This window comes from Acinonyx jubatus, chromosome B4 (genome assembly GCF_027475565.1).
Source record: "Acinonyx jubatus isolate Ajub_Pintada_27869175 chromosome B4, VMU_Ajub_asm_v1.0, whole genome shotgun sequence".
Lineage (NCBI taxonomy): Eukaryota > Metazoa > Chordata > Mammalia > Carnivora > Felidae > Acinonyx > Acinonyx jubatus.
Window position 1 is genome coordinate 49,448,001 of NC_069387.1, and position 20,854 is coordinate 49,468,854.

General features: G+C 36.4%; 1 protein-coding gene across 2 annotated transcripts in view; it reads right to left on the minus strand.

The window, feature by feature from the left end:
- Window positions 1-20,099, minus strand: part of LMO3 (LIM domain only 3) — a 388,908-nt gene extending 368,809 nt beyond the window's left edge. For both annotated transcript variants that reach the window (XM_053225880.1, XM_053225879.1), the window contains exons 1-2: window positions 20,000-20,099; window positions 18,729-18,816 (exon numbers count right to left, since the gene is read on the minus strand). The gene's annotated coding sequence lies outside the window, so the exon portion shown is untranslated. The remainder of the gene's footprint in view (window positions 1-18,728; window positions 18,817-19,999) is intronic.
- Between the last annotated feature and the right edge of the window lie 755 nt (window positions 20,100-20,854).

The window sequence follows — 20,854 nt, forward strand, 5'->3', positions numbered from 1 at the left end:
GTGTCTCTGTGTGTGTGCATGTGCTCCCATCAGAATATAGGAAGTATTATGAGCAAGTTATAAGATCCATTTGCCTCCTAAAACATGTAAAAAAAAATGAAATGATTTCTTACATTCAAAGGCCCAATTTAAAAAAAAAATAGTACCTGGCACTTTGGAAGTGCTGAACAAATTTTAACAATAGTCATGACACTATTAGTGTTATTAGTATTCTTTATTAGTTATTAGTATTAGTACTAGTTATTAGTTATTAGTATTCTTTAGAGGGTTTAGCTTGATACTTAAAAGTCCTTTTTGATCATTCTGTCTAGAGCCTGGGACACACATGGGATGGGCAAGAGTGGGTGCAAATTGACAGGAGCTAGTTGGGGAAAACTGAATTAGGGTGATGATGGTTGAAATGGAAAGAAGTGGATGGACTTGAGACATACTACAGAGGTAAATCAACAAAGCCTAATGATGAATTCTATATGGGGGGGGGGTGGTGATGTGCCAAGGATGACAAAGTCAGAAGCCTTACTATGACACGCTAATACAGCATGAAATAAATCCTCATTTTGCTTTTCTGCTCTCCCTGACACCCCCTCCCCTATTTTTTCCCACTGTGATAACTCTTTCCTTTCTTCTCATAATAAAGAAACATGAGAATAATGAAAACAGGACCAAGAGGAGGCACCAGGTATAAGAACATGAACTATTTGGCAACATGTAGCAAAAACAGGAGACTTCTTTTACCCGAATTTTGGCTTTTTGGTGCCAGTATGTAAAGAAGCCATCATAAGTGGATGAGGGAGAGAGGTATAAGACAAGGGAAGAAGAAAATTAAATAGAATTAAAATGCCTGAAATGCTTAAAAAAAATAAGTGAATAGCATAAGCAAATGGCGAAGGTGGGGGTGGGGCAGCATAGGCAGTAGGTAGAGGAGCCAGGACCACTGCGGCTGTGCTCAGTACAGGCGGGGGCTTGGGGTCAGGCCCTGAGTAATGTGTGAGAGGAAAATTTTCTGGAGACGGAGTCAGCAGATACGATGTCTAGCACCAGCTTTGCCACCAATGATCACTTGACCATGGCACCTACATGCAAGGATTCAATGAGATAGCACTTGTGCTCATGGGTTCTGTAAAGTTGCAGGGAGCTGTAAGAACAAAAACAACAATAACAAGAGTATGATGTGAATTGGGGTTTTGTTGCTTTTAGTTGGGGAAAGATTTTAGAAGACACATGGGAAGTGACATATGTAATCACATACTTTTAAGTGCTTCAAATTTAGTGTTATCTTTTTAAAATTACACAAGACAATACTTAGCGCCATTTGGTATTTTATAAACAATCTGTCTAGAATTCTTCCATTTATATGTACATAAAATAGTATGTGGCATATCTTATGGATGTAGATATTTGTTTACATGTGTATACATGCCCCCACCTGTACAGAATTACTTTATCCTGCCAACTAAGGAATGTAATTATCTATCTTGGTTGTGCCAACCCAACTTAGGTATCTCTCAGGAAAACTTACAATGGTTAAAGGAATGCTTAACTTATTCATTCAACAAATATTTATAAAGCACCTATTTTGTGTCAGGCATTATGCCAGGTGCTGAACCTACAGAAATGAAAAATGAAGAAAAGAAAACACATATATCTCCTGCCCCGACGGACTCAGAATCTAGCAAGGAAGGAAAGCATTGCACAAATATTTATGAGTGTACTATGTCAATAGAGAAATTTGGGGTATTATAGAAGCATAAAACAGGCCAACCTAATCTAGTCAGAATATCTTATTTCTGCATCATCAGTCATTGGCTGAATGGCTAAATTACTACTAGGACACTCTGGATTTCTGCACATGGGCAAAATGGGTTTAGTAGCTCAAGGAAGGTTCTTTTAAGAGATAAAGGTGTGGGCCATTGGACACAGGAGCACAGGGAGCCTGGAAAAGGACACAACGAAACTAAATCACAAAAGCAGGGATTTGAGGGGATCTGAGCAGAGTGCTGGTAGTGTTTGCTATAGGCATCAAACAGGATTTTGCAGTTTGTATCTTTTTATATGAGTTTTACAAATGTGGTCATTTCATTTGCTGATGTTGGGAAAACTAGGAGAAGAAATATGTTGCACAAAAAAAATAGGGGTGAGATGATGAATTAAGTTTTAGACTAATCAAGTTTGAACAATTTGTGATTCACTATTTAAAAATGTTCAGGAAGCAGTTGAATATGTATGTCTAACATTTAAAAGAGAAAAAGAGAAGTCTGATGTAGAGACACAAATTTCAGAGTTGTTGTATAAAGACAGTAATTGAAACCTGGGAGTAAAATTGTATAGGGAAGATGAATCAGATGAAATAAGTAGGCCTGGAAAAGTCTCTAAGTAATCCGAATATTTAATAGTGAGGTAAGAATAAAAGAAATTGCAAAGGAGATTGAGAAGGAGTAGCAGAGAGTACAACCAGAGGAGTCTGGACTCAGAAAGTTAGGAAAAAGAACCTTAATTATTCTGTATTCCAAAAAAATAAGGACTTAGGAAGATGGCGGCATAGCAGGACACTGGGCTCACCTCGTCCTGCTAATTGCTTAGATTCCACCCAAATCTGCCTAAATAACCCAGAAAACTGCCAGAACACTAGCAGAACGGACCCTCTGGGGCCAAGTGTAGACAAGAGGTCCACAGAAGAGGGTAGGAAGGGTGGAGAGGCGGTGCGCGCTACATGGACTGGCAAGAGGGAGCCTGGGAGGTCGAGGGGCAGCCTGCCGGGCAAGACAGAGCCCCTGGAGTCTGGCTTGAAAAAGCAGAGGGGCTGGACTGCGTGAGTTCTGACAGCCAGGGGGACTTAACATCTGGAATGTTAAGAGTCAACAGCTCTGCTCGGAGAGTGGGAGGGTGAGAGGACGCCGGGAAGAAGAGTTGTTGAGCCCTGGAAGACAGGGCTCAGTTTGGCTGGGGAACAGACTTTGGCCAGCGCCATTTCCCTCTCCCATCCCCCAGCCGAAATTCCAAAGGGAACCACGTCCCATCACCAAACTTGCTTGCACCACGCAAATGCCCAATGCTGTGCTTCTGTGGATCCATCCCTCTGATTGGCCTGCCTCCCTCCCTCCCTGTGCTTCAGGGCCTCTCCCACAGGGGACCAGGAGGGCAAAGCTAGGTAAGCCTGCCCCTCCCACCCCTGTGCACCTTGTGGATCCACCCAGTCTGATACACCCTTGGCCAGATCCCATCGAAGCAGCTCCACAAGCCTGGCAGTGTGCAAGTAGTCCAGACAGGGGCCACACCACTCCACAGTGAGTCCTAACCCTGGGAGAGGGGAAGATAAGGTACACACCAGTCTGATTGTGGCCCCAGTAGTAAGCTGAGGGCAGACATTGGGTCTGACTGTGGCCCTGCCCACCAACACAAGTTACTCCAGACAGCACAGGGGAAGTGCCCTGCAGTTTGGAGCTACCGCAGGGACTACCCAAAATGACGAAACAGAAGAATTCTCCTCAAAAGAAACTCCAGGAAGCAGTGACAGCTAACGAACTGATCAAAATGGTTTACACAATATAATGGAACAAGAATTTACAATAACAGTCATAAAATTAATCACTAGGCTTGGAAAAAGCATAGAGGACAGCAGAGAATCTATTGCTACAGAGATCAAGGGACTAAGAAATAACATGAGGAGCTAAAAAATGCTATAAATGAGGTGCAAAACAAAATGGACGCAGCCATAGCAAGGACTGAAGAGGCAGAGGAGAGAATAGTTGAATTAGAAGATAAAATTATGGAAAAAGAGGAAGCTGAGAAAAAGAAAGATAAAAAAATCCGGGAGTATGAGGGGAGAATTAGAGAACTAAGTGATGCAATCAAATGGACAATATCCGTATCATAGGAATTCCAGAAGAAGAAGAGAGAGAGAAAGAGGCTGAAGGTGTACTTGAACAAATCATAGCTGAGAACTTCCCTGATCAGGGAAGGAAATAGGCATTAAATCCAAGAGGCACAGAAAACTGCCTTCAGACGTAACTTGAATTAATCTTCTGCATGACTTATAGTGAAACTGGCAAAATACAAGGATAAAGAGAAAATTCTGAAAGCTGCTAGAGATAAACGTGCTCTAACATATAAAGGGAGACCTATAAGACTCGTGACCGATCTCTCTACTGAAACTTGGCAGGCCAGAAAGGAATGGCAGGAAATCTTCAATGTGATGAACAGAAAAAAAATATGCAGCCGAGAATCCTTTATCCAGCAAGTCTGTCATTCAGAATAGAAGGAGAGATAAAGATTTTCCCAAACAAACAAAAACTGAAGGAATTCATCACCACTAAACCAGCCCTACAAGAGATCCTAAGGGGGAGTCTGTGAGTGAAATGTTGCAAGGACCACAAAGTACCAGAGACATCACTACAAGCATGAAACCTACAGACAACACAATGACTCTAAACCCAAACCTTTCAATAATAACACTGAATGTAAATGGACTAAATGCTCCAATCAAAAGACATAGGGTATGAGAATGGATTTAAAAAAACAGGACCCATCTATTTGCTGTCTACAAGAGACTCATTTGAGACCTGAGGACATCTTCAGATTGAAAGTGAGGGGATGGAGAACTATCTATCCTGCTACTGGAAGTCAAAAAAAGCTGGAGTAGCCATACTTATATCAGACAAACTAGACTTCAAATTAAAGGCTGTAACAAGAGATGAAGAAGGGCATTATATAATAATTACAGGGTCTATCCATCAGGAAGAGCTAACAATTATAAATGTCTATGTGCCAAATACGGGACCCACCAAATATATAAAACGATTAATCACAAACATAAGCAACCTTATCAATAAGAATGTGGTAATTGCAGGGGACTTTAATACCCCACTTACAACAATGGGATAGATCATCTAGACACAGGATCAATAAGGAAACAAGGGCCTGAATGATACATTGGATCAGATGAACTTGACAGATATATTTAGAACTCTGCATCCCAAAGCAACAGAATATACTTTCTTCTCGCGTGCACATGGAACATTCTCCAGGATAGATCACATACTGGATCACAAAACAGCCCTTCATAAGTATACAAGAACTGAGATCATACCATGCACACTTCCAGATCACAATGCTATGAAACTTGGTATCAACCAAAGGAAAAAGTCTGGAAAACCTCCAACAGCATGGAGGTTAAAGAACACCCTACTAAAGAATGAATGGGTCAACCAGGCAATTAGAGAAGAAATTAAAAAATATATGGAAACAAATGAAAATGAAAATACAACAATCCAAACGCTTTGGGATGCAGCGAAGGCAGTCCTGAGAGGAAAATACATTGCAATCCAGATCTATCTCAAGAAACAAGAAAAATTCCAAATACAAAATCTAACAGCATACCTAAAGGAAATAGAAGCAGAACAGCAAAGACACCCCAAACCCAGCAGAAGAAGAGACATAATAAAGATCAGAGGAGAAGTAAGCAATATGGAATCTAAAAAATCTGTAGGGCATATCAATGAAAACAAGAGTTGGTTTTTTGAAAAAACAAACAAAACTGATAAACCTCTAGCCAGGCTTCTCAAAAAGAAAAGGGAGATGACCCAAATAGATAAAATCATGAATGAAAATGGAATTTTTACAACCAATCCCTCAGAAATAACAAGGAATTATCAGGGAATACTATGAAAAATTATATGCCAACAAACTGGACAACCTGGAAGAAATGGACAAATTCCTAAACCCCCACACACTTCCAAAACTCAAACAGGAAGAAGTAGAAAATTTGAACAGACCCATAACCAGTAAAGACATTGAATCAGTTATCAAAAATCTCCCAACAAATAAGAGTCCGGGACCAGATAGATGGCTTCCCTGGGGAATTCTACCAGACATTTAAAGCAGAGATAATACCTATCCTTCTCAAGCTGTTCCAAAAAATGGAAAGGGAAGGAAAACTTCCAGACTCATTTTATGAATCCAGCTTTACTTTGATTCCTGAACCAGACAGAGACCCAGCAAAAAAAGAGAACTACAGGCCAATATCCTTGATGAATATGGATGCAAAAAATCTCAATAAGATACTATCAAATCAAATTCAACAGTATATAAAAAGAATTATACACCACGATCAAGTGAGATTCATTCCTGGGCTGCAGGGCTGGTTCAACATTTTCAAATAAATCAATGTGATACATCACATTAATAAAAGAAAAGATAAGAAGCATATGATTCTGTCAATTGATGCAGAAAAAGCATTTGACAAAATTCAGCATCCTTTATTAAAAAAAACCCTGGAGAAAGTCAGGATAGAAGGAACATACTTAAACATCATAAAAGCCATTTATGAAAAGCCTACAGCTAATATCATCCTCAATGGGGAAAAACTGAGAGCTTTCCCCCTGAGATCAGGAACACGACAGAGAGGTCCCCTCTCACTGCTGTTGTTTAATATAGTGTTGGAAGTTCTAGAATCAGCAATCAGAAAACAAAAGGAAATCAATGGCATCAAAACTGGCAAAGATGAAGTCAAGCTTTCACTTTTTGCAGATGACATGATATTATACATGGAAAATCTGACAGACTCCACCAAAAGTCTGCTAGAACTGATACATGAATTCAGCAAAGTCTCAGGATACAAAATTAATGTACAGAAATCAGCTGCATTCTTATACACTAATAATGAAACAACAGAAAGACGAATAAATTGATCCCATTCACAATTACACCAAGAATCATAAAATACCTAGGAATCAACCTAACCAAAGATGTACAGGATCTGTATGCTGAAAACTATAGAATGCTTATGAAGGAAATTGAAGAAGATATAAATAAATGGAAAAACATTCCATGCTCATGGATTGGAAGAATAAATATTGCTAAAATGTCAATACTACCCAAAGCAATCTACACATTCAATGCAGTCCCAATCAAAATTGCACCAGCATTCTTCTCAAAGCTAGAACAAGCAATCCTAAATTCTGTATGGAACCACAAAAGACCCCGAATAGCCAAAGTAATATTGAAGAAGAAGACCAAAGCAGGAGGCATCACAATCCCAGACTTTAGCATCTACTACAAAGCTGTAATCATCAAGACAGCATGGTATTGGCACAAAAACAGACATATAGACCAATGCAATAGAATAGAGACTCCAGATTTGGACCCACAAAAGAATGGCCAACTCATCTTTGACAAAGCAGGAAAGAACATCCAATGGAAAAAAGACAGTCTCTTTAACAAATGGTGCTGGGAGAACTGGACAGCAACATACAGAAGAATGAAACTAGACCACTTTCTTACACCATTCACAAAAATCAACTCAAAATGGTTAAAGGACCTGAATGTGAGACAGGAAACCATCAAAACCCTAGAGGAGAAAGCAGGAAAAAACCTCTCTGATCTCAGCCGCAGCAATTTCTTACTTGACACATCCCCAAAGGCAAGGGAATTAAAAGCAAAAATGAACTATTGGGACCTCATGAAGAAATAAAGCTTCTGCACTGTAAAGGAAACAACAAAACTAAAAAGCAACCAACAGAATGGGAAAAAATATTTGCAAATGACATATCGGACAAAGGGCTAGTATCCAAAATTTATAAAGAGCTCACCAAACTCCACATTCAAAAAACAAATAATCCAGTGAAGAAATGGGCAGAAGACATGAATAGACACTTTTCTAAAGAAGACATCCAGATGGCCAACAGGCACATGAAAAGATGCTCAACGTTGCTCCTCATCTGGGAAATACAAAGCAAAACCACACTCAGATACCACCTCACGCCAGTCAGAGTGGCTAAAATGAACAAATCAGTAGACTATTAATTATGGCAAGGATGTGGAGAAACAGGAACCCTCTTGCACTGTTGGTGGGTATGCAAACTGGTGCAGCCACTCTGGAAAACAGTGTGGAGGTTCCTCAAAAAATTAAAAATAGATCTACCCTATGACCCAGCAACAGCACTGCTAGGAATTTACCCAAGGGATACAGGAGTGCTGATGCATAGGGGCACTTGTACCCCTAAGTTTTTAGCAGCACTTTCAACAATAGCCCAATTATGGAAAGAGCCTAAATGTCCATCAACTGATGAATGGATAAAGAAATTGTGGTTTATATACACAATGGAGTGCTACGTGGCAATGAGAGAGAATGAAATATGGCCTTTTGTGGCAACATGGATGGAACTGGAGAGTGTGATGCTAAGTGAAATAAGTCATACAGAGAAAGACAGATACCATATGTTTTCATTCTTATGTGGATCCTGAGAAACTTAAGGATGGACCATGGGGGAGGGGAAGGAAAAAAGAGAGAGGGAGGGAGGCAAACCATAAGAGACTCTTAAAAACTCAAAATAAACTGAGGGTTGATGGGGGTTGGGAGGGAAGGGAAAGTGGGTGATGGGCAGTGAGGAGGGCACCTGTTGGGATGAACACTGGGTGTTGTATGGAAACCAAATTGACAATAAATTTCATATAAAAAAATAAGGACTTGAAATTATTCATCAGATTGAGGGATAGTGTATTATTTTTGACCCTGTCAAGCATAGGTTGGTGGAGAGGTGATGATATTTATAGGAAGTTGATAAGTAAGAGAAGAGAATATCAATAATTAGAGTGGATTGAGAAATGAGAGACAAGAAAATGAAAAATGAAACCCATATTCTGATATAAATCATACACATTAAAAATATATACTTTAGGACAAATAATTGCATCGAGTGGAATTTTAACTAGGTGTAACTAAGGTCAAGTTACTGAACTCGTTCTGGTCTTGGCTCAGATAATACCTTCCTTTTGTTGTTCCTATATCTAAAAACATAGCTTATGCTTCTGCCTTCCACGCTAGCCCACACTCTGGAAGTAATGTTAATCATACAAATTACTTGTTTTTCCAATTGCAGTTTTTAGCACTTTACCAGTAGACTTTCTTGCTTTTACCTAATTGCATTGTTAACATATGCTTTTCTCTTGTTCTTCTTATGTCTATTTATGTTCCTAATTACTATTGCACAAATCCCAGAAAATGAGAACTGAAAATGGAAGCTGTTCCTTCTTATATGGATTATTTTAAGCACAAACACTCTCTTCTACATGGTGAAAGAAGGTTCCTACAAGGTGGGGAAAGATGCTATAGTTCTGTAAACTTAGGTGAGGAAAATAAAAACAACAACTTCTGTATGGAGTACAATCTGAAAAACTTATTTCTGCCAAACCAAAATGCCCTTTTTTATGGCACTTCTATGAATTACACCCACAAATATTTTCCCTGCAAAGGAATAATCTCTATTTAAGAATATGAAATTTTTCTGAAAACTTTGAATCCTTGCTTTTGTTTTGTTTTAGCTATGGAGAGCAATTACTTTAGTATTTAAAAAAGTTAACTTTTTTTTTAATGAGATATAAGTGGATATGCATCATATTCATTTCAGGTATACAATATAATGATTTGATATATTTATATATATTGCAAAAATGTTCACCAGAATAAGTTAACATTCATCACCACACATAGTTAAAAATTATTTTTTTCTTGTGATGAGAATTTTGAAGATCTACACTTTAAGCAACTTTTAAATACACAATGCATGCTATTAACTATAGTCACCATGCTGTACATTATATCCCCATGACTTATCTACTTTATAACTGGAAGACTGTACCTTTTGACTCCCTCTACCCATTTAGCCCTTGCTTTTTAACTATATAATGTCCTTAAAAGATTACATTTATGAGTTTAGATATATTTCTGTTGAGTGGTGGGCTGGCCATCTTGTGGCTAGCATTTAGGACAAAGTGGGAAAGAAACACTATTGGCAGGAAGCAAGTCTCACATGCAATGGTTCAATTCAAAACCAGCACTGAGTTTACAAAAGTTGAGATAGAAAGATAGAGTCAGAGGGAATCTCAGTAATTACCATTAATATCCACTATCCCCAAAACAACAAATAGAAATAAAAGGGAATTTTATTAATATAAGAGCTTTTTAAGCCATTCTTTTACACATAAGAAATGACACTGATGAGGGATTCTTTAGTTACAAAAAGATGACATTTTTTAAGCCGACATATTTTTGTGGGGAGGGGGCCTCCACCCTTATCCTCTGTAGTATATAGTTTAATAGCATCCCCCTCCTTTTTTTTCCTTCTTTTTCTCTCTGCTTTCTTCAGTCCCTCCCTCACCCCTCTTTCTCTCTTTCTCCCTTTATTTTTTTTTCAACATTATCTTCTTCATTATTGAGATCAACTAATTTCTTAGTATCTTTATATTATTTAAGGTCCCTAACCTGAGCTTCTTTATATACAATCATGACAATTCCTATGGACCTACCAGCCATTGCCTAGCTGAGTAAAGTTGTTTTGTTTTTGTTTTTCCTAAAAACAATGTACTGGCAATAGTGATAAAATCATAACATAGTAATATTATAAAGATAGTGTTTTTTATGCTATCATGACAAATTGAAACAACGTTACAAGTACCATTATAGTCCTGACTTTTCCAACTATTGGGTAGGTAGTAATGTTGATGGAGATCAAAAGCTATTTAGCTATTATCTGTTGCTTCATGTAGGAGATAAAGATAAATTTCCCTTTGGTGAAACATATTAAGTATTTTGGGCCAGTACATTGAGAATTTTTTGTTAGTTTATTTTCTTCTTTCTAGAAACAAAATTTGTTACATGATAATAATAACAAAGATTAACATAGTCTACAATTATTAAGCATTTTCTATGTGTCAATGATTATCCTAAAAGTTCTTCTTTTTTTAAAAAAAATTTGTGACATTTATTTATTTTTGAGACACAAACACAAAGGGGGAAGAGGCAGAGAGGGAGACACAGAATCTGAAGCAGGCTCCAGGTTCTGAGCTTTCAGCACAAAGCCCAATGCGGGGCTTGAACTGTGAGATCATGACCTGAGCCAAAGCCAGCCACCTAACCAACTGAGCCACCCAGGTGCCCCTAAAAGTTTTTTCTTTTTTTAATGTTTATTTATTTTGAGAGAGAGAGAGAGACAGGGAGAGAGAGAGAGAGAGAGAGAGAGAGAGAGAGAGAGAGAGAGCGCACAAGAAGGGGAGGAGCAGAAAGAGAGGGAGAGAGAAAATTCCAAGCAGGTTCCACACCGTCAGCCCAGAACCTGACTTGGGGCTCAATCTCACAAACTGTGAGATCATGACCTGAGCCGAAATCAAGAGTGAGATGTCTAACTGACTGAGTCACCAGGTGCCTTATTTTTTCATAAATGTTCTTATCAAGTATAAAAACTTCCCACAAATGCTAATTCAAAGATATAGTTTTTCTTAAAATTATAAGCATATATTAAAATTTATTCTAAGTAGAAAATGGGTATGTTTACAGATTTTTAGTATCTATAATCATTATCCAAGAGAGCCTTAAGAGAAAATAAAATTCCTTGATCAGGTTAAAGGCCTTGTTTTTCTATTTTAAAAGGCCCATTATAACTCTACTTAGGTTCCATTGTGGCAGGCTACAGGACTAATTTAAGGATCAGGTGTTTGTGTACTCACTTATTTGATACAACAGAGGAAAGATGACTTTTTATATTGATAGTAGGGACTGATCCATTAACTCTATTCTTGTATTTAACTCTGGAACTATATGTAACCCAAGTTAATCTGATGTGATCATCTTTAGGACAGAAATATTTCTAGGAATGAGTTTCACAGAACACTGTTAGGAAGTAACACAAAGATTGCTTAAATAGTAATATGAAAGTTAAGGATTTCAACCATGTTTTGTTTGGTCTACATGTTACTATGAGATTATTTATCTCTGGCATATGAAAGTATAAGTCTTCTAAAAGAATGAAATGAAATAAAATAAACTTTGGTTTTCTTAGTGCTTTAGCATAAAATATTCCCGTTTCTTGTGTACTGTATTTTAAATTATTTTAAAAAATAATTATTTTATTATATTTAAATTATTATCTTAAAAAGACTGAATGAATAGTTATTTTCAAGGAACAGTTACCAGTGACCACTATAGCAACATTAAAATGAAGCTTTAGAAACATAGAGATTCTTTCAAAGAACACCCAGGTAAAAGCAGATTTTGACATCTTCAGGTAGAAAATATTAGTCTGAGTATCTAGTACCTGCTGATCTGGTTTCTGTATCCATTACCTCTTGTTCTAACACCAGAACCAAAGTTTTCTTTTGGTAAACCATTTTTCTCTACTCTGTAGAGAAATATATTTTGGAGAGGATTTACTTATTTATTCACTCATAGAAAAATTATTGAGCGACATATATGAGCCAGGCACTATTCTACAATCACAAAATATGGAAATAAACATCAGACCAAAAAAAAAAAAAAAGCCAATCCCTTAACCTACGGATGATAAAGTTGACAAAGTAAAAAGGTACTGCTTATCGGGATTTATGGGTTAAGAGAAACTCTTCATTGAATTTGAAAGTATGAAGATGTGGACTCTGGATCTTGTAGCAGCCATCTCCCCACCATGTAGGAGGTCAGCTTAGTAATAAAGCCAACATAGAAGAAGACAGAGCTAAAGATTCAGATGAAAACAGAGAAACAAACAAACAAAAAATGTTATGGCATTTTTGAGATTTGGGATTAACCCATACTTGAAGTTAAAACTATTCCTGAAGTAATGTGAGCCAGTAAATTTCACTTTTAGAACATTATAAATTAGGTTTTCTAATAGTTGCAATGGAAAGAATCTTAGCTGATGCACGGACATTTTCAAAATTCTAAGATAAAGATGAAAATATTGGTCACTATTTCCTGATTAATGTTTAAGAGTTCCTGATGAAAACCGATCCACATTAACATTATTTACATTAGCGTCATTGATAATTTTAAAAATTTTATGCACATAACAATGACCTATTCAAAAGTCTACTATATTTCCTTTCCATTTTTCACATGTCAAATTGTGTGAGAAGCATTCTTCTTGACTCTTTATAAGCAACAGGAATAGTTAGTAAAACTAGAACTTAACCTCTCAAAATTATAATAGACTTGTGTGTTTAAAGTCCTACTGGACTGCACAATTTCTGAGTTTTTATTACAAATCTGTGGTTTGGTCTGGCAAAATTTAAAGCTCTTAGAACTTTAAAAATCATCAATCTTTCCAGGTCTTTATACCTAGAATAGAACTAGATTCAAAGTACACCTCTTATATTGATGTCTAAATTGTTCTCAATAAATGTGAATTTGTTAAACCCTTAATTTAATGTTAATTTCTATAATTCTCTGGATTGTCTATAGTTTAAAGCTCCCTTACACTTTAGTACCTCATCAAATCCTATTCAGATTCAAACCAAATTTACCAAATATTCAAGAGTATAGTCTGTCTGATATACCTAATAAGTCGACTATGACCTACTTAAAATTAAACATTGTACAATCTCTTCAAGCTCTAGCTTTCACTATTTCTTTCCTGCTAAAATGGAATCATGTATTACTTTATATTTAAAACTCTGCTGACCTTCGTGTCTCTAATTGAAAATTGTAGATTTTGGAAACTGAATTACACATAAAATGGGACCAGTGGTGAAATCGTGGTTACGAAATTTTCTGACATACTGTTGTTTCCATTTACAACATAAGGTTCATTGAATAAACGTTCTGAATGCTTACCATAATATTTGCATCTTGCTTATAACAAATTGCTAACCGGTAAGTTTATGGGGTAACATATGGGTCTCAGTTCTTTAGTTGGCGGCAGTTAAACAAATCCTACATTTTTGCACACAAATAAATGCTTGAGAAAGAAACTACCCATTTTATGTAATCATATGTCCATTTGGATGTAGGTCAGGAAGGACTTGCTAGTATGCTAGCAGCCATAAAAAACCTGCCCCATGCTAATTACTATTTAGTTGCAGGGGTTGGTTCAGCTAGCTATGCATATGTTATGGCCCATATGTACAAACCTTTCCATTTGTAGAGAGGCCAGATGGGCCCTCCCTAAGTATGAACCTTCCCTGCTACATGGATTAACTATGAAAGGTTTAAATTGCTTGCTTTTGTTTTTTATGAAATGATCCAATCTAGTGTCCATATTTTTTACAGTTATTAGGGACTTTTTAATTCAGAAAGAGTAGCACATCCTATTTGTTCGTGCATATTTCTGCAAATGGCCCATCACTTTCATTTTGAGGTATACATGAAACCATCATTCTTATTATTTCGCAGATTTTTTTTCTTTTTCACGTGGATTGTAGCTCAGTTTGTTCAAACTGGGTACCGCATAAGGGTGTCATATATACTGATTATTTGTATTTACTGAATCAAACATAATATGTGCATATAGGGGTCTGTCCCCTTCAAAACACAGTAATTTGTAATTGAAGTTAATTTCTGTGGAAGAGCAAAATATCAAAATTTCTATAAAAACAAAATTTATAAACTGTTGTTGGAGGTGACTTATGTGGGAAAACATTTCAGATACTCAAATAATTTTTCTTTGTTTTTTGAAGCAATAATTATGTTCACTATAAATTATTCTGTGGCAAATAAATATGAGGAATATAACTGCTTGACTTAATCCTTGCCATTATATTTGAATATAATAACTTTTATATAAAATATTCTGATTTAATGTTTTCAAAAATTTGTATCAAACTCTATTATTTTTAATTAGTGTTTAATGAATGCTAAATTTAATATTGTTCTTATAGTCATTTGGCTTATTATTGACAATATCTGAAAGCCTATACTTAAATTTCAAGGGTGTGCTATACTATGTAATTATTGAAATGTCAGTGTCCTTGGAATCTTTCACATTGTATACCCAAGTTTAGTAGAAACCTGATATAATTTAAAACATTTCTATAGGGAGTTAAGCAAGTCAACTATCTTATCCAAAGTATTTCACCAAGGTAAAGAAATACAGCCCTAAATGTAAAACTCTAGTTACAATTTGTATGTTTACCAAAATTCTGCCAGCAGGTTTCTGAATTGTTAGATATGATACCTCACTATTAATTACTATATATTTTCATATTTGGTTCAAAACATGCAAATCAAAATTCATTAATTTTTATTGTTACAGAAACTTACTGAATATAAGATATATAGATACATGCAGAACAAGAATATAAAATTTATAGATTTTCAAAAAACATGTGAAAATAGGGACACTAGAGAAATTTAAAATAAAAAAGGAGAGGGAGCTAAAAATTAATGAGATAAATTTAGAAACTTTAATAATTGTGTAGCAATTTGTTATGAGAGTGGAAGCGCCTTGTCTTTAATGAACAATTTAACTTTTTGACATTATTTTCTACCCTTTAGCCTGTAAGGTTAGTATTTGTATTTTTTTAATTATTATTTTAGAGGATAGGTTAGTGAAATAACCACAAACTTCTGTAACTAAATAAGTTGTGCTGTAAGAAGGGGGAGAAAAAAGCAACAAGTGGTTCATCAATCAGTTATAGAAAATTCTGAGTGTTTAAAAGAACACCTCCTTTTTCTAATATTATGAATGTTCCCTTCTTGAGAATTATATCTATAAATTAGCTAAGCATGATTATGAAATTGTCATTGTAAATTCTATACTTATATATTCTTTTGATGAATAAAATTTTCAGCTTCTTACATAATACATAATAGTTTGAATAAGTTTAATTTTTTTAAAAAATTCTTTTTTTAACATTTATTTATTTTTGAGACAGAGAGAGACAGAGCATGAATAGGGGAGGGGCAGAGAGAGAGGAAGACACAGAATCTGAAACAGGCTCCAGGCTCTGAGCTGTCAGCACAGAGCCCGACGCAGGGCTCGAACTCACGGACCGCGAGATCACGCCCTGAGCCGAAGTTGGACGCTTAACCGACTGAGCCACCCAAGCACCCCTGAATAAGTTTAATTTTATCAATACTTTAATAATTCCTTATTAAAACTTGAAAAATAATTTAGTTTTCCAATAATTTTATTACCCCATATGAACAAGGAGGGGCATTTTACACAAATAATTTTTGAATCATATTATATTATCTTGGAGTTAATAATAACCAGAATTCATCTAACAAAATGCTTCTCAACCTCAGTACTGTTCACATATGTTAATCTGTTGTTGTAGGGGGCTGTCCTGCACATAGGATGTTTAGTAGTATCCTGGTCTCTAACCACTAGATGCCAGTAGCACTTCCCCAGTTATCACACCTAAACTATCTACACACATTGCCAAATATCCCCTGGAGAGCAAAATCATTCCCGGTTAAGGACCACTGACCTACCAATACCTATTGATAAACAAAATTTTGTCTGTTTTATGTTAAAAGAGAGAAGTCAGTAATAGCAACAAAATCTTTAAAAGTTTTCATTTTTTATAAAATATAAATATCCAGTATGCCTTTTATTTTTATAATTACACAGAAAGTAATGTGAGAATTTCTGTGTATAATACTTTCTCAAGTATACAAAGTTCTAAAATCATCAAAAAAGTAAGAATAAGTCGCATTCATCAGACTGTACTTACTAAAACAAAAAAAGAGAAAATTTTAAAAAAGCACAAATTGACAGTGACAGAAATTGAAATTGATGCAGATAATATTCAATTTATAATATATGGGCTCTTTTACCTTAATATTTTACTGTGATTTAAATTACATAAGCTTATCCTATAAAACAAGTAATGGAATGAAGACAGTGAAAATGAAACAAGTAAGAAAACATAAAATCTCTCACTTTTTTTTTTTTTTAAGTTTTTGATTCCAAGCCAGTTTTACTTGGTTGCAGAAATTAGAAAATATGATTACCAAAGAAGTTTTTCCCAAGATCTGGTGCAAGTGCACCCTACCACTGGTAAAAAAGTACAACCTAACTAGAAGAAATATTTACATAAAGTATATGTATCATTCCTATTTACCACCAAGTGTATTTCAAATGATACTATAGCAGTATTTGATTTGCAAGCTGTGATTTGGAATATAAAACAGGAGGTAGACATATTTTCTAATTTTTAAGACTGTTTTGATCCCTCTCGACTTTTCTATTAATTTCTAGAAAACTCCCCATAATAAATTTACAGTACCTTCAAGACAGATACCACAGGTCAATATAACTTTTACTATTTTGTGTCTTTGGATTGGTGGCCATAGGTTGATAATGTAAAAACCAAATAAACAATTTTATAGTAACATTTCCATATTAGAAACTTTTCATATTTTGACTTTTGATTTTCATTATCTAGACAAATATTTTCTTTCAAAACCTCCCTCCTGATTTCCATTTAAAGTAATAACAGAAGTCATTATCAGATGACTAACCTGCAGAGAACTGTGAAATTAGAATATAATATAAAAGCAACTACCAGAAATACTGGAATTAAGTTAGAAATCAATAACAATAATATAAGTATAAAACCCAAATATTTTGAAACTGAACAGCATACTTGTAAATAATCCCACAGTCAAGAAAGAATTAATATGAGGATTTAAAAATATGTGAACACAATAATAATAAAAATACAATGCACAAGAATTTGGGGCATGGCTAAAGGAGTGCCAGGAGGCAAAACATGGCCTTATATTGGGGCAGGTGAGAGGGAGATTTAAATTATTAAGAATTCTAAAGAAATCAGAAAAAGTCCAAATTATGCAGAAGAACATAATAAAGAACAAAACTCAACTGCTATAGAAGATTAAACCAAAATAAAGAGGAAATCAGTGAATCCAAAAATAGGTTCTTTGGAAAAAAAAATCAAGAAAATTCGTAAGTTTCTAGGTGGATTAGTCAAGAGTAAAAGAGAAAAAAAACAACAAATTACCAACATCAGGAGAAAACGAATGGCCCTCACTACAGATTCTACTAATATATGTATATATATTATACAGCACAGAGCCCAATGTGGGGCTTGATCCCATGAACTGTGAGATCATGACCTGAGCTAAAACCAAGAGCTGGACACTTAACCAGCTGAAACACCCAGGCATCCGCAGACTCTACTGATATTAAAATCAAAACAAGGAAATATTAAGACCAACTTTAGTTCAATAAATTCAACAGCTAGGATGAAAGGGAGAAACTCCCTTAAAGACACAAATTACCAAAAGTGACCAAAGAAAAATTTTAAAAACTTTAAAAACCCTTTCCAATTAAAAAAAAAATGAAATTATAAATATTTTCCTACAAAGAAAATTCTAGATGGATTAACTGGTGAATTCCCTCAAACATTTAAGAAAGAATTATTACCAACTCAATGCCAACACTTCCAGAAAAACAGAAGAGGAAGAAACCCTTTTCAATTACTTTTTCTGTAAGGCTAGTATTATCCTCATAACAAAATTAGACAGATACTTTATAAGAAAAATATATAAGAATCCCTCACAACCATACATGCAAAAATTATATTAAAAATTAGCAAATTTAAACAAATTTAACATATTGCTTAAATGTATATATATATACACATACATATATGTATGTATATATGTATACGTACATATATGTATGTGTGTGTGTGTGTGTATATATATATATATGAAGAGAATATGTAATATCTACTCTGGTAATGCAAGTTTGCTTTAGTCCAAGAAATCAATGTGATGCATCATATTAATACAAAAAAAAAAAAAAAACAACTGTAAGAACATTTTTTAAATGCAAACAAAAGCACTTAACAACCTTCTCTACCCATTCTTGGTTAGTAATACAAAGAAAAAGAAGAAGAAGAAAAAAACTCCCAGTGAATAAGGAATATAGGAACAGAAAGAAAACACCTTAATCTGATTAAGAATGGTTATGGAAAAACTCTACCTCCCTTACCTTTTACTGGTTCACGTATTTTAGCCATGCAGTTGGGTCACTGAATGTGGATGTTTCCAAAAATGGATCATCTCCAAGCGGTTGCTTGCTGTGTAAAAATCAAGACAAAATAGAAAGTTTTATGTATTTAGTTTTAAAAGTAGGAATTCTACTCTGATCTGTGCTGGAAATGATACAGCTTTCTTTCCAGGCCAGCCTAGTTAGTATATGTTCCAAAAGGGAGTGTGGGGAGTTCAAATATAATTCTGGTTCAGCTAAGTTGGTTCTCTTATTGTATTGACAGAATCCTAAATTATAAGGATAATGACCATGTGGTTGAGAACTGCTTACTGGGTCCCACAGTGGCTCTTGTGGGCTGAAGTCAGCGATGTAATGGGTCTCTGCAAGTTTTATAAAAATGCTCTTCTCATTCGTGCATCAGATCTTTTCGGAAGAAAATTCTGGGTGTAAGTAGGAGATGATTAGGAAAATACAACACTAAATAACAAGCATATCTTGGAGATATTGTTGGTTCAATTCCAGACTACCACAATAAAGTGAAGAATACAATAAAGCGAGTCAATTTTTCAGTTTCCCAGTGTAAAATTTACGTTTACAGTGTATTGTAGTCTATTAAGTGTGCCAAACATTGTCTAAAAAAAAAAAAAAAACACCCCACAATGTACATACCTTAATTAAAAAGCATGTTATTGACAAAAAAAATGCTATCACCTGAGCTTTCAGTCAATCATAATCACTGATCACCATAACGAATATCATAATGAAAAAGTTTAAAATATTCCAAGAATTACGAAATGTGACACAGAAACATGAAGTGAGCAAATGCCGTTGGAAAAATAGTGCCAACTGACTTGCTTAATGCAGGATTGCCACAAACTTAATTTATAAAATACTGAGGTGTCTGTGAAGCGCAATAAACAAGCTCACTAATATTAGGTATGCCTGTATGCAAATGAGATTCACCAGAAGCTTGCAAGGACCTCGACCAGGGCAAATGTCTGAAGAGGCTGGGTCATAGGAGAGGGCCTTTGCGGGTCCAAAACGACAGCCTAAAGTTGCAGTGCCTACATGCCTTTGTGGAACATTCCTGCCGAATGCAGAGCTGGAGGGTTTTCAACTGTCTTGTGAGGAAGGGCCAGGGTGGCAGGACCAGGTATCCCTGCATTAAGAGACATCTGGGAATTCTGGGTCTTTGTGAAGCCCAGGACCCCAGGAGGCAACTAATCCATGGGGGCTGAATACTGCCCATATTACCTTACTTCACATATTACCTTAGAAGGGGAGCGCCCTTCACGCTGGAAACTCTGCAGGCGGTTGGGGTCTGACACATATTCCACTGGCTTGGAGGGCGGAGTCTGCCGGGAGCCAGTTTACGAGAGCGCGCTGTGCATGCGCACTGTGCACGCAGCGCAGATCAGGGTAACCTAGGACGTGAAAAGCGGAGCCTCTGGAGAAGCCGCGTCTGAGGAGCAGGCTCCTGGAGTTAAAAGGCATCTGCCTGATTCCAAACCCTAACCTACAAGTATGCACACGTTTCTCCTGAAGTCTGGGCTGCCTTGCCAGGTCTGGATTATGTGGACTGGCTGCCGCATCTTCAAGTAAGAGACACCTGGTAGCCTTGATTGCTGCAGAAGCCTGGGACCCCGGCAGACAGTAAGTTCATGTGGGCACTCTCACCCATTTCAGCAAAGCGTCACGGTGATGTCCAGGGGGTGGGCTCCCTCCATCCTGTAGGCTACGCTGGTGGATGGATGGGCTGTTGCTCCACCGGCATGAAGGACCTGGCTGCCCGAGGGTGGCTTATGAATGCAAAGTGCGCATGCCCCGGTTGTCAGTTTAGTGTCGCCAGGGACCTGGGACAGGCCAAGCATGGCTAGAGCCGGAATCACAAGAGCAGGTTATTGGAAGTACCTGGTGTCTGCCTAATTCCTTTTTTTTTTTTTAATTTATTTTTGAGAGGGGGGCGTACAGGGCAGAGAGGGAAGGAGACACGGAATCTGAAGCAGGGTTCAGGCGCCGAGCTGCAGCACAGAACAGGTGTGCAAGAGGGCTCAAACTCACAGACCCAGAGATCATGCCCTGAGCTGAAGTTGGACTCTCAACCTTACTGAACCACCCAGGTGTCC